Below are 14601 nucleotides of genomic sequence, written 5' to 3'. Positions count from 1 at the left end.
TGTCTCGAACCAGTCATCTAAAGCAGACGGCGCAATCGCACTTCTGGGCGAGTCGCTCCTGCATTGTCAATAAACGTGATCGGTTCGTACTTCCACAGGCCTAAACGGTGCAGTAAGCCGAAGCAATTTTCAAGAACGTTTCTTTCTTTTTTTTTCTTTTTCAGAAGTTCTTTAAGCTACAGTGGCGGCTGTCCTCCTCTCTACTTTCTTGGGTCTTCGTGCATGTGTACTAGACCCTGCCAGTGATAGCCAGCGCCATTCACGACCATGGCGGTGCATGTTGCAGATGCTTCTAATCGCATGCAGGCGTCACCTAGTACGAGAGCTTCGGAGCAAGCAATTAAGATTCAGATTCAGACTTATTGGTTCCAAAAAAAGAAGTAATTACATGACAAATATACAGACGAGGGTCCCAAAGTGAAGGAACTGTAGTAGGACCCTCGGTTAATAATAACAACATTGATGGTGATATCAACAGTCAGCAAATTAGCGTTATTATAAACAACATCTACAGGCAAAATACATCATTAGACATGTCCTTTACAATCAAACACGAAAAAGCACGTTATGAAAAAAAGTCGGAAAAAAACATGGATGAAATACAAGAAATGACATGTGAGAGAAAAGTCAAAGGTACACTACCAGATCGTAGTGAAGTTATCGCAGGAAATTATGCTTAAGGTGATTTTTAAATTTCGAGAGAAGTACAGGATTTTATGGTTGATGGTAATTCATTCCAAAGAGAAATTGCAGCGAAGGAAGATGTTTTTTTTTTTTGTTGGCTGTAATTGGTATGAACCATGGGTAACAAGAAACTGTTGTTAGCCGCAAATCTGGTCATATTTTTATTCTGCAAAAGGTCAACTGCAATGAACGGAAACGTAAGGTTATTATGAAGCAACTTGCGGAGTAAGACGAGTATGTTAAACTGGAACAAATTATTAATAGGCAAGATATTATACGCACGAAGTAACAAAGAGGCATTGCATTGCATGGAGCTAGAAGTGATAATGCGTATTGACTGATTTTGGATATGTTGAATTGATGATAAGTGACAAGCGTACGTGTTGCCCCATGAAACAATGCCGTAATTAATGTGACTATGAATGAACGCATAATATAACGCTAGCAGAGTCTCACGAAAAAAAAAGGGCGAGCTTTGATTAATGCCCGTATACCAAACGCAGTCTTGTGCTTGAGATATTGAAAGTGAGACCGAAATGTAAGGTTAGGGTCAAGATGTATGCCAAGAAAAGTGACATCGGTGCTAATGGGAATTGAATAAATTCCAAGCTTTATGCAGGAATTGAAGTAAGGCCCTTTGAGCACTTTTGAATAACATAAATATAGTTCTTAGAGGATTAAGAACTAAGAAATTGTTGCTACACCATTTCATAATGTTACTTAATGCAATATTTAACTTAGAAGTAAGAGTAGCAACAGATTTGTCTGATGAAGATATGGTTGTGTCATCTGCGTATAAAATGCAATGAATTGGCCAATACATCCTCGTATGCTGTCCCTGAAGGCATGAAATTGCCGATCTCGAAGCTCTCGTTATGCAACGAATGGGGAGAAAGAGAACCTCCCCCGTAGCTGAATTGGCAGAGCATCGTAAGCGTAAAGCGGAAGGTGTGGAGGCGGCTCCCACCGGCGACGAGTTCAGCTTTCCTCCCTATGCGTTTCTTGAGTTCATCATCTATTGCCTGCATGTAGTTGGGTCTATAAAAATCGAGACCCTCGGTTTCTCTTTTCATTCATAACTGTACACGTGACCTGCATAGCAGCAAGCTTGGGAATTTTTGTGCAAGTAACGTGAACGAATTGTGCACACTAGACTTCGGTAGCCACATGCAAAAAAGGGGAAGAACACACACACACACACACACACACACACACACATATATATATATATATATATATATATATATATATATATATATATATATATATATATATATATATATGAATCATCACGTTTGATAAATAATATAAAAATACTTGCTTCCTATAACATAGATCACACGATATATGTATATATATATATATATATATATATATATATATATATATATATATATATATATATATATATATATATATATATATATATATATATATATATATATATATATGGAGTGACCTACGTTATAGGAAGTACATTTTTTGATATTATTTAACAAACGCGATGATTCATTTTTCTCTATTCGTTCTTTCAGCACAGTGGACACTAGAAAGTCGAGCAGCCATCGCAGTTCCTTCCCTAATTAACTAAGACTGGTTAAACAATAACTGGTTTTAAAAACTCCTACATTGCAATTTTGATACTGGTGGAGGACTACGCGGGTGCCTAAATCATTGTACGTGATTTTCAGAACGTCATCTTCCGGGTGTGTATACACACCGATAAATTGAATATGTCTATGTTGGTCTAAACTACCCCGTACGTTTCATTTTCAAGATTAAGAAAAAACATTCACGCCCACTAAACTAAGGACACAGAGAGTAAACTTTCAGGAGGCGGTTTCGCTTCCTTTTCTTTTTTTCTCTCATGAATACCTAGAAACGTGAGCAAACAAGAAACCTCCGACCTTCGATAAAAAAAAACATAAAATTGGATCTTCATTGTCTTGCAGAATACACAAGGGTCACAGCAGTTGATTGCCTTTGTAAACAAACTCACGAAAGTAATACAGGAAACGAACGATCGAGAAACGAAGGATGGAAAGGCCACAAGTGGGCAACAGCCGGACGATCTACAAGAGTTGTTAGCAGAGGATTAGCCGGTGAGCAACCTTCCAAGACTGCTTGATCGTTAGTGTTCCTCGATATCAGTCATGATCGAGTCCTTTTCTTCAGTGAAGCATGTGGGGCTCCCCTTTCGTCAGAGTCGTCTTTCGCTGCAAAGAGCGCGGTGAACGAGGGGAGCCCAAGTATCGCTCTTTAGGAGATATCAGTTTCTGTATCGTCCATTCTTCATGGCATTTGTTTTGCACTGGAACGAAACAACGTATAAAGTGGCATTGAACTTGTTCGGCGTCTCCTGTCTTGCGCTGCGAGCTTCGGTCATGAAATGAATTCCTGTTGAACGAAAAAAAAAGAACAGAAAGGCTACTAACGTTAATCAACCAATAGCTACTCTGCGATGGCGAATTACAAACGGATTTCTGCATCAGAAGGAGTTCGATGGCACACGCTGTAAACTTTCTGGAATGCTGTGCACTTATAAAAGGCTGGGGGTCAGACCTGGCCGATAAGCAAGCACAAAAATCGGCGCATCCCACACATGTGTCAAAATCGTTTATAAGCGAAGCTTTATTTTGATGTTTATTGAAATGTTCGTTTTCTCTCTGTTGATGGCTCATAGCCACTATAGGGCAATGACAAAGATTCGGATGGAATTACAAAAGGCATTTAGTCCTGACTAGAAAACAAGCGAAATATTCAGGGACGATTCCAAGGAATGAAAGGAATGAATAGCATAAAGTAACATAAATTTAAATAAAAATTTGCCTTGAAACAAGTATAAATTCTTCGCTTCGCCTTCTTCATTTCTGTGTAGCTCAGCGCACGCTCTGGTCTATTCTGTTGACTTCACTTCTTTCTCCACACTCAGCTGCTTTTGATGCTGAGAGAGAGAGAGAGAAAGAGAGTAAACTTTATGGAAGAGACCACATGAGCGTACGTAGATCTTCCGCTGTGCAGTGGGTGGTCCCCTCAATCCAGGAATCCACTGGCCTTAGCTGCCCTTCTCGCTTGGTTGACCATGCTGAGGTGAGGCCGATTTCTTCACTTTCCTCCTGTTGTGCTTGCCCATTCGGGCACATACCCAGTGGCAAATACCGATTTTGGAGAGCGGCCAAGAGTGTTCGCATATCCAGTGGCGTACGCCTAGCTACACAACGCCAGTGACCCCCGTTGCCTATCCGAACACACACCCAGGTGCACGTGCCGTGTTGTAAATATCCAGTGGCCCAAGCTCTCTATTCTGGCGTTTGTAGTTTCCTGCGTGCACGTTAGAAGCCGATTTCGTGAACTCATTGCAAGATACATTTTAAACCTTCCACAAAGCTATATCGAGCATTGTGATGCACAACCTGTAATCTATGTGGTGCCACAAATTTTCAAACAAAGACAGGCAACCACATGAACTCGAAATTCAAGCGATGGAGACAAGTGACACGACAGACTGACTCTGTCGCACTGTCGCGTCGCGATGGGGGCAACCACACGGACGCGACATCGCGGAACGAATGGGCTACGGCGCGCTTGCCACTCGCTTGGCGCGTGTTCGTATTGCGCTGAAGGTACTTTCTGTGCTATTTGCGCATTCGTGAAGCTAATTCACAAGACGCCATATGCCATGACTAGTCATTGACTCTGTGAAGGCCACCTCGCGGAAGCCTCGCTAACCGGAAATGTATTTCGTGTCGTGCTTGACAAGGATGGCTCTGCGGACGCAGCACGTCTCCTCCAGCATGCAAGCTCCGATACTTACGTAGGCTGTGGAGAACCCTTTGGCCTTGTACAGGCATATTGAGCTCTTGAAGTGCAACATCGCTTTCCTGAAAGGTTTCGATAAGTATCGTAGTGTTTTCTTTCTTTAGTTCGAAAGCATTATATGCCCCATTACGCGAAAATGCGCCGGCGTAGTCAGCTTGCTGATCCATGGTACCAAAAATGGCCGACGGCGCAAAAGAGCAAAAACCTGAAAAGTGCCCGGATTGATGTGGGATTTATCAGGGGGGTTTCTACAAAGACAGTAAATTCGTGGCTTTGAAAAGAAAATTTACATTTTGGTCTGGGTGGCAATCGAAACCGGGCATCCGGGTGCCAGACGAGCGCACATCCCCGACTCCACGGAGGCTACACGGTTCTGATCGACTAAACGTGTGCCTAGGGCGTGCCTCATTGTACACATCATGTGGCAGCCATCTGGCTGACTAAATGTATGGCCTAGTGCGTGCGTCTTTGGGCAAATGACGGGGTAGCCAATGGGCAGGAGGTGGCGCCACGTCTTGAGTGTACAAGATGAGCGTGCTACCTACCACACGTCACTTTCTTTTCAGATTTCATCGGCGCTGTGTTTACTGCGATGGAATCTCACCGCTGGGTCATGAGTGCATGAAATGAAAGACGGCTCACTTGCCTACCCTTGCCTTGAAACAAGTAACTCTGGACTGCTTGCACGCTTCTTAATTTAACCGGGTTAAGTCTACGCTCTCAGGATAGTTCAACTCAGACCAGCTCCACTTCCGTAATGGCTATTTCAGCCAGATCAATCAACAGCAATACAGTACAATTTCTCAAGTCACGATAACGACGAATTTGGAGCTTATTGCCCTCCCATGCGCCAGTGATTATATTAACCAGCAAACGGCTAATAAGTGGGCAATTTTCTGGGACTCAAAGGCAGCTTTTCATTGTCTTTCCTCAGCAGTTCGTCGCAGGCAAACTTGTTTGCGAGATACAAGAAACGTAACAGCATGCACGTGATCGCGGAATGGCACAACTTGGTATTTCAGTGCCTGCCGGGCCATTGCGGTATTGCCAGCAACATCGTCGTCGAGGAAGCTGCTCCAAGCGCACATAAAGTAACGATTTTTATCTCTGCTTCTGTACCAAGAACTGTCGCAGCCCAGCACCTAAGCAAGCTAGCAAATTATTTGACACTATAGGAACGGCACACACCTGACTTTGCTCATAATCGGTTGCATTCATCCGCCCCTGCTATGCACCTGTTACCTGGTCTTCCCCGAAGTGAAGAAACATCAGCTTGTCGCTCACGGCTGGGCGCTTCATTCACGAATACGTACTCATTCTTGATTGTAACGCCCGATAGCACCGAATGCAGTGTCTTTGGTGGTGACGAAACCTTTTGCGCTACTGCACCACTCTAAAGTAGCTAGATGAAATACCTTTCTCGTTGGACAAAATCTTGGGACCATGGCCCTACATATCACTGCTGCAGAAGGCCATAGACGCGCTGCTACGATTCCCGAAGGCAACCGTAGGTAGTCAAACGGAACGCCTGCGACGTAGCGTGAAGGATTTTCAATATGTCGGTGACTCCAGAGCACATTACCTAATAACATTATCGCCTTCTCTTAATCTTTCGCTCCACTTTTATATTTTGCCCACTGGAGAGCTAGCCAACAAGGCTCAGCCCTGGTTACCATCCCTGCCTTTCATTTATCTTTTAATTTCTCTCGCTATAGCAACCACCAGTTCTTGTTTCCTTGTTCCGTAGTCAGTAGTGATTAGTTGGGTAGCTTCCTAAGTATTACCTTTATGAACAGAGTGTTGACAGAAAGTATTTGGAGCGCATTTGAATATGCCACTTTCAATTGCTTGCGACGACGTGTGCGTTTTGTGCGACCTATTTTTTATAAGTTTAGAAGAAAGCCACTATCGCGAACTTTACTGATGCTATCTTCGGCTGGTCGCTTCCATCCCCCGGAGCAGAGTCGGGCAGATCCGGCGTTCCCCGAGCTCAGAGGTAGAGGACGAGCGCGCAAGCCAAACGTGCGACTCGCTCTCGGAGGAGGCAATGGCAGATGCTAAACCACGTGACAACTACCAACGTCCGACGTTTCGCTTATCGAAAGCTCCCGGCGCTGCCGGGAAAACCGGCGGACGCGCCGACGGGACGAGCGTTCGTCGCAGTGGCCTAGGTTGCCTAGGTTACGGTGGGCCGTCGCCAACAGCAGCAACGCGGCTCTGCGATGACGTTTCAATTTCGACGACTGCTCCGACGACAGGGCTCGGAGCGCCTCAGAGCGCTCGAAGGTGGAGGAGAGCAATCGAGAAGAACCAGCCGAACGCAGGGCGGGCACCCTCTTTCAACCAGCCGAAGACAACGCCGTTCGCGAGAGCGCTCCAGAGCGCTCAGAAACGACCAGTCAAAGATGGCATGAATTTCGTGCTACCTGGCGGTTTCCTCAGCTCACAGATCTTAATAAGAAAATGCGCTTTCATCTTACGTGTCTTGGACTTTTAGGTCATTCCAATAATATTAAAAGGTACCATGTACCTTGAACGCAACGAACAAGTTCGTAACTCCATCAAACATGTGCAGTGCAACATAGCAGAAGCTGTTCCTCTTGACAACTTTAAGCTTATAGCTGCATTTTGCCAAGCGGACTAAAGCATTTCGAGCGAGAGAACCAATGTGTCTCCCTCATTAGCCACAGTGGTAAACCACTGTGATCGATATTTCAGTAGTGGTATTTCTGGTGGAGTGTGCAGAAGGGCCATAAAAGCTGGCAAGAAGCTAGCGTCAATGGAAAATTATACGGAGAAAGGACGTGCAGATGAAGCCGACGCATAGGGAAGCAGTTGCTGCGGAGGAAGAAGGGTTGCAGTCATTATTGCCGGCGCGAAATACCCCGCGCACCAAGAGCGATTTCGCAGCAGCCATTAGTGCCCGGAGTTGTAAGTGTTCTTGAAATATTCAAGCGTGCAATGTCCAGGCGGAAGGCCTCCTGGGAAGAATTACGCGTCCCCCTTCTCCTTTCCGGCATTGGCCTATTATTATTCGCACGTGTTTTAAGGTACCAGCTAGCAACGCTCGAAAACACTGGTATCTGTCGACCCTTTGTTGCCGAGCAAGACAGCATACGAGTCCCACCCACGTACGGGGCCACGCTCTCGTTGTTGCCAAGGGTTGAGGTGACGGGCCGGGCTCTGGATCGTTTTTGTTTTCCCTTTGTTTTCCCTGGGCAATCACTGCGGAACGAGCCGGCCTCCCCCACTCCCGGATCTCGGCACCTGTTCATGGAACGCGTGAAAGATGGCAGTTGCATGTCCAGCTGTTGTGCACCACCCTTATTTCGTGCATGTGGATGATCACAGACAGATTAAAATGAAGCGGTATTCAAGATTTCACCTAAAAAGTTTCACACGCCCAAGCATCAGTTTGGAGCTCCTAATTACTCCATTGAACTACGTCTTTAAATATTTCTGAAGATAAATCTATGAAGAGGAAGAAAACCGCAAACCGATTATTTCTTGCTGCTTACTGTAGCGCAGAGTTGTCTGGACAGTTCTACATCAAACTTCGCGCATTCTCTGTGCGCTCGTTCTAAAAGAGCGCGCCTAATCTGTGAAGTCCCTTTGTGTAAGCTAATAGCTAAATGAACCGATTTACGTTGTTTGCTTACCCTCCTTGTTTGTTTATTCAGCTCGGCTTAACTGTAAGAATTACTGACCTATTTGTACAAGGAACCACGTTGCAGTTGCCACTAACGAAATTGTAGTTTACGCCTGTAAAGCCAGACGCGTTCAATGCGAGCTACCTCCACATCTTCTTTTTTTCTTTTTTTTTCCTTGTTCATAGCATTTACTTCGGCAGCGTGCGTTTCATAGACTTCAGCGTACTTGTGTGGAAAGGCAATTTCGCTTAGCATAGTTATTCTTACACAGAGTATTCAGGACGAGGGTGCGATGACTCGAACATTTCTTTGCTGGCATGCACAAATAGCCATAGGCGATATAAGTGAGTTCAAAGCCCCATGAGCAATGTAAAAACACATAGGCAGCTACATATCGCGAAGGAAAATATTAAAACCAATCTAATTAGGCCATATTTTTTACTTGTTGGGTGAAAGCTTTTTTTTTTCTAGCGCGATGAATCCCCCTTGTGGTTGCGTACCGTGTTGAGGCCACAACAAGCGCTTCTCTACCCGATATTCAGTTACCCCCTGTACTGCGTCAACAGTGCTCACACTGTACCTGCAGATCGCCAAGGTCGCGATTTTGTAGTGATGCCTTATACGGCGCTATTCCTTTTCGCGCTTCTGGCACTTCGTGAGTGGTCAGAGCGACGCTCCACCCGCCTTATCAATGATATGATAATGCCGTGGGTGATAAGAGTGGCTTAATATCAAGCGAGAGCCACCGTTAGAAAATCGCTAATCTCACTCACTCATGTATATAGCTGGCTCTCCGTTACTGTCTGCTCTTCATGGATTTGGTACTCATTCCCTACACGGTCTGCGAATAACATAAGCTGTTTATATTATTTTAGCAAAAATATTTGGCATGACATCTTGCGATATTCCCAACATCCATGTATTGGGAATATTCAACTAAATGTCTGAGTACGATATCGTCGAACTCAGTCGTCGTTTGCGTGTGGACACATTCTCTTCATATATTCTTTTCTACTCTCTTCTCATCCTCCAGTGTAAAGTAGCCAAGCTGACACAAAAAAACTAATAAATATTTTTTTTATTATTTTACGAGCCAAACCTATGATCTGATAATGAGGCACGCCATAATGGGGGACTCCGGATTAGGTTTGACCATCTGGTGTTTCTTAACATGCGTCCAGTGCACGGTACATGAGCACTTTCGCATATCGTCCCCCTCGAATGTCAACTTCCGCGGCCGGGATTTGAACCCGCGTCCTCGGGCTTAGCAGCTTATTGCTATTAGCCCCGAGAACGAACACGAGCGGCGCTGCGAGCGCCGCTCGCGTGACGTCAGGGCACGGACTCGCGCCTGTCGTCTGCTACAGTTCGGGCGTTGTCCGGGCGCTTTCTGCGGTGTTTTCGTTTGTTCGCCCTCGTTCTCTCTGCTTGTATACTTATGGTGGTCGTCTCAAATATATTTTTACGACGTCTTCCTTTGCGAACATTTATTAAAAGAGCTAATTGCTTAGACAACAATGCAGCTCTCGAAGGCAACGCTACAGTGCCAGCCGAAGCGACGCAGACCAGCCCATTGCGGGTTTTTCATGCGCGGATAGACAATTGCAAAAGCATAGCCTATAGGAATCCAGTTATGATACCATACCTGCCGCGGTGCAACAAGTATGTCACAAAACTGGCTATATATGACTTCTACAGCAGTTACGTTGATTTTATTCCGCTAAAATAGGTTTGCTCACGACGAGTAGTTCATGGTATAATATCGAATTTTTGCATTTCCTCACAGAAACGCTCGGCAGTAGCACGGGGACTTAACTAATACTGGAGCTTAGATTCTACACGCCTCACTTGCTTCTTTAACTGCCTGTCAACATTAGGCGGTTCTTCACGTGTTTATTTTTTTTAAGCGGCGGAAATTTGAAGTAACGTTAATGAAGGCTTACAGCTATTTACAGAGTACAAATATGAATGTACCAATATATGTTTCCTTTTCCGGGTTACACGTTCAACTCACCTCTTTAGGGCGCGTTTGTTAATGATTAATAATGTAAGTTATGTTCCTCTTTTTTTGTCTATATTACCAAATGTATATCATTTATTTATTTCAATGCCGCAGTGTGTTTTGCATTGTTATTGTGGAAATATTTCACTGTTCTTTCATATATTGTATAACTGCAATGTTTTATGGTCACTATATAAATGTAATTTATATGGCACTTGATGTGTTACCCTATGCAGCCATATTGTACCTAAGGGGGTGAGGTTACCTCAAGCCGCGTCTGTGCGGCTTTTTTCCCTCATCCACCTCCACTTACCACTCCTCTGTACAAGTGTGTGTGTAAATGGAAATTAATAAATCAAATCAAACTCACTTGAGAAATTTACTGGTGCTTGCTGCTTGAGGAATATACATGACGAATCTGTTTGGCGAACTGACACAGGCTGCTCGGCCCAATATTTTTAGTGAAGTATGCCTGCTGGACCGCATAGCTGCCGCCAGAAAGAAGTCGGAGCGTCAATGATTAGTAGTATGGGACATATTGAAGATATCGAAATTCCCCCGGTGGAGGGTCAGAAATCAAGTGAAAGTATATGCAAGGCTTGTGGTGCTTTCTTTATGAATGTTTGCGATTGGATTGGAGCAAACTTAATTTGCCTGCAAGGTTCTCTTTTTTGTACCGACGAAGCGAATAGTTATCCGTTTGTACAATTGAATAACGCTGGATCGAGACATGGTGAGACAGAAGGTGCTTGAATTTTTCTTTTGTATACAGGAAATCTAAGCTACGGTGTAGTAGCTCGAGAATACTTTAGCCATTCCAGTTGGCGCTGTAAAAAACATGCTTTATGGTTTTAATTCGAAGTTGTAGTGAACTGATGGGTTTCGCGAACATAGCGTGCCTCGCCGTACGGACAGTCGATTGCTACCGTTACGTGATCAGGGGTGTGCCATATTGTCGATAAAGGCTACTGAGGGCCACTATGAAACATTTCATCACTTTCAATTGAGTGGCTCTCGATCTTAACAACGAAACTTTTCTCTCAGGTGATTGCTACTATGGTGTTTGTGAATTAACTATGTAAATACTCTACATGACGCGCCGTCGTGTTAGCAGCCATGAGCAATTCGTTTTTTGGAGGCCTGTTTCAGAGGGGGATGAAAGTAGCAGCAAACTTTTTCATAAGAAATGCGCGCCTAACTATTTTTTTACGCTTTAATGAATGGCCATATTTGAATAGAACAACACACCAGAGTAATAGGAATCATGATGAGAGCTTCTAAAATCAGATAACATGTTGACGCCAATTACCAAATTTTTCTTCCACGTAAAATGCAATGCCTCTCATAGCTAAATACTAAAGGAATGTTAAATGTTTAGCGAAGCATCATACACAACTTCGCGCGTTGAATCTGCAGATATTCTTTTTTTAGTCAAAATTTACCGATAGACACGGCGCATATGTGCATTGCAAAACCAGTGGACCCCTTTAACGCTACATAGCTTGCGATGTCCAAGCCGCAAAGTTTCTCGACTCACGCGCTTTTGAAGAAGAAACTGTTGTTAAGGCATGGCAGCTGAAAGAAGCCGACGTATCCTTCAACACGTACGGCTCGAGCCACCCATACCCCAAGCATACACGAAGGGAACGAGCGCGCGCGGCAGCCGAGCGAGCCGGAGCGAGCGGCGTCCTGGCCGTGACCTCACTCGCGAGAGGGCGCCACTCCTAATTCTCGGGGCTAATAGCCACCACGGCGGGTGGCCAGCCAGACAGCTAATCTGGTTAACATGTCTGCCTTCTACCTCTCTCTCGCTCTCAGCTGGTGCCTGAATAATATAAGCGCAGCGGTCACAATAGATATCTGCGCTAAGGGCAGCAGGAGCACTAGGTCGCTTCCTGCGGTCTACGGGCCTGCAAGACAGGCTGTTATAGTGACGTGTGACACCTCAAATTTTTGTTTGCCGATTTTTCTTTCTCTACCCATCTTTTTCTATTCTTATCATTTTAGATGCATTTCCCTATTCCCTGTGCAAAGTACAAATTGGACTCCTTTTTCTTTCTTGATTATAACTCCCGTGCCGATTATAACTTCCGTGCTGTCTCGTTTTTCTCTGCCTCTTCCCAGTTTCTCTCTGCTCCGTCCAAATCTGAGGCCGAAGGACGCTCTCTGCAAGTGCCCCAGAGTAGGCCGCACCGTTTTTGCTTCTGAGTCCTGCCGCCTTCAAAGAGCTGACAACACTAACGTTTGTTGGAGCGATTGAGCCATCAAGGTCGAAGATAAACGGCCACGTTTGCCGGAGTTGGTGTGTTGCTTACTCTGCCCATGCTTGCAAGCTCACATAAACTCCCAACCGGACAAGCGCAAGTTTGCAGAAGCAATCCGGAGTGAAGAACTCGCTCCCCAACTCTGGGCTTTCCAGCAGGTCCACGATGACGCCAGGAAACTCAACCTCCCGGTTCCGTCGTGGGAGAAGCCCACTCCATGAGAGCCCAAAACTCTCGTGGCCTGCAGGACCTTGAATAAAGTTGATTTCCTTCCTTCCTTCCATCGTCGACTCGAAAAAGTGGATGTCGCTCAACAAACAGCTGTCAGATCGTACGGGCCTTAACATCGCCAAGAAGGATGGGCCCCTGACACCTTATTTCTAGGACTGCCTGTCTAAGAATGTTGCGGCTTCGTGTGGCGCTTGCCAAGTCATACTCGTTCGTACATGGATGCGTCGACAATCCTACCAGTGACATTTGCGGCTGTGAAGAAACAATCCCGCATCTTCTGTGCATCTGCCTACGTTACAATGCGGAGAAGCAGGTGCTGGGTACTACGTTAAAGACACTGGACAGCTAGCCACTGTCACAGCAAAAAATACGTGGAGAGTTGTCAAAATGAACGTTTGCGCTAAAGGCAGCCAGAACTTCCTGCTGTCTGCGAGAAAGGCTATGATTCGTGATTAGTGTCAATTCAATTTTGTGCTCTGATTCCTTTTTCCATAATCGCATTTCTTCCTTTGTATCTTTTTAAACCACTTCTCCCTATCCTCCGTGCCGGGTGAAAAAATGACACTTTACCTGGTTAACATTCCAGCACTTGCTTTTTTTTATTTCTCTTTCTAAGTGTGCTGAATTGATATTTCTCACTGTCGTGAGCTATCAAAGTTGACACAACAAAATGGCGTGGGTTAATCATGTCTACATCGAGTTGAGCTACAGCAACATGCGCACCTCAAATTTCAAAACAACCAGGTGACTCAGGTTGTTATTTTAAGCGAATTTCAAAGTTGTTCGTCACTCATGACTGATGTGCACTAAATTTTCTTCACAAAATATCTGTGAGTTTGCTTTAAGAAATCTATATACGAGTCTTAATGTTCCCAGCCTCAGAAGTGTATCCAAACTGCAACCCTTTCGTTCGTTATATGATGACTGATCCAGCAATAAAAGCAACGTTATCAGAAGCTCGTTATTCGTGCTTTGGCGCTCGGCGTTTTCTTCGGTATTTAGGAGCAAGCAGTTCATGCTACGTCTATTTTTGAAGGGTGTGTAAGCTAATCTGTGCCAAGCCTTAGAAAAACCACAGCCGCGCGCTACGCGAATGTAACCAACTCAATGTTGTTAACTGTACCGTATGAACAACTGAAATTACTCTTAAGTTGAAGTGATTAATAAATCCAAACAATTAACCAACTTCAAAAATATTAATTTAAACTAAAAGCATTCTATTGAGACTTTCCAGAACCTATCGAGATATATGCAACTTTTTTCTTTTCATAAATATAGCTGCAACGGTTTAATTTTTTCACGACGCCAAAGCACACATGCTGGTTCTAAAAAAATATAGCACGTGAATAGGCGCTTTTGCGCCACGACATTTGTGCCATCTTACAGGTTTAGAAAGAGCAATACGTTTTCCAGGCAGACTGAACGCCTGAAAAAGCCGCCAAGGACAGTAACGGTTAAGATGCGACTGTCACCAACCATCGTCTAAGATCCATCGCCATACACCACCGAAACCAGTTCGCCCTTTACGTAGTTTGTTAACAGCAAGAACGCTGACACCACTTCAAGATTTGCCATACGCTTATTATTGCTGTATTCAAATGCATCATTTCTCCATTACTTTAGCAGAAAAGGTATTCTGACCAAACTGGAAACCCAGAGCGTTGTCTTCGATCCATCTCTGTTACTTACGGCCTGCTCATACATTGTGTATGCGTGCAGCATTGATCATTCGTTCGAAGGACGTTTGACGGCACTAATGTCACCGCACGCAAGTTTCTCATCGCGTGACTCACTTTTTCAGGTCTCGTGTGCTCTCTTCTGATCCAAGGAAAAACTAAAAGAACACAAAGCTAACTACATGCAAGGAAAACATTTGGATATTTATTTCACAATATGCCCTTAAACTTCTCCACCGAATTTTCGGCGTTAAATCGAGCGCTTTAAAATTCAG

At 44.6% G+C, this 14601-nt stretch overlaps 1 long non-coding RNA gene across 1 annotated transcript; it reads left to right on the top strand.

Annotated features, from left to right (window-relative positions):
- Positions 1-3715: 3715 nt before the first annotated feature.
- LOC135907877 (uncharacterized) lies at positions 3716-13450 on the top strand. Its single transcript, XR_010566145.1, has 3 exons — positions 3716-3774; positions 5070-5169; positions 12280-13450. It is a non-coding gene; the product is annotated as an uncharacterized lncRNA (long non-coding RNA).
- Positions 13451-14601: the final 1151 nt, after the last annotated feature.

Source organism: Dermacentor albipictus, chromosome 1, assembly GCF_038994185.2.
Source record: "Dermacentor albipictus isolate Rhodes 1998 colony chromosome 1, USDA_Dalb.pri_finalv2, whole genome shotgun sequence".
Taxonomy (NCBI): Eukaryota; Metazoa; Arthropoda; class Arachnida; order Ixodida; family Ixodidae; genus Dermacentor; species Dermacentor albipictus.
The sequence above is the reverse complement of the archived record's forward strand: the minus strand, read 5'-3'. Positions and strand labels throughout refer to the sequence as shown.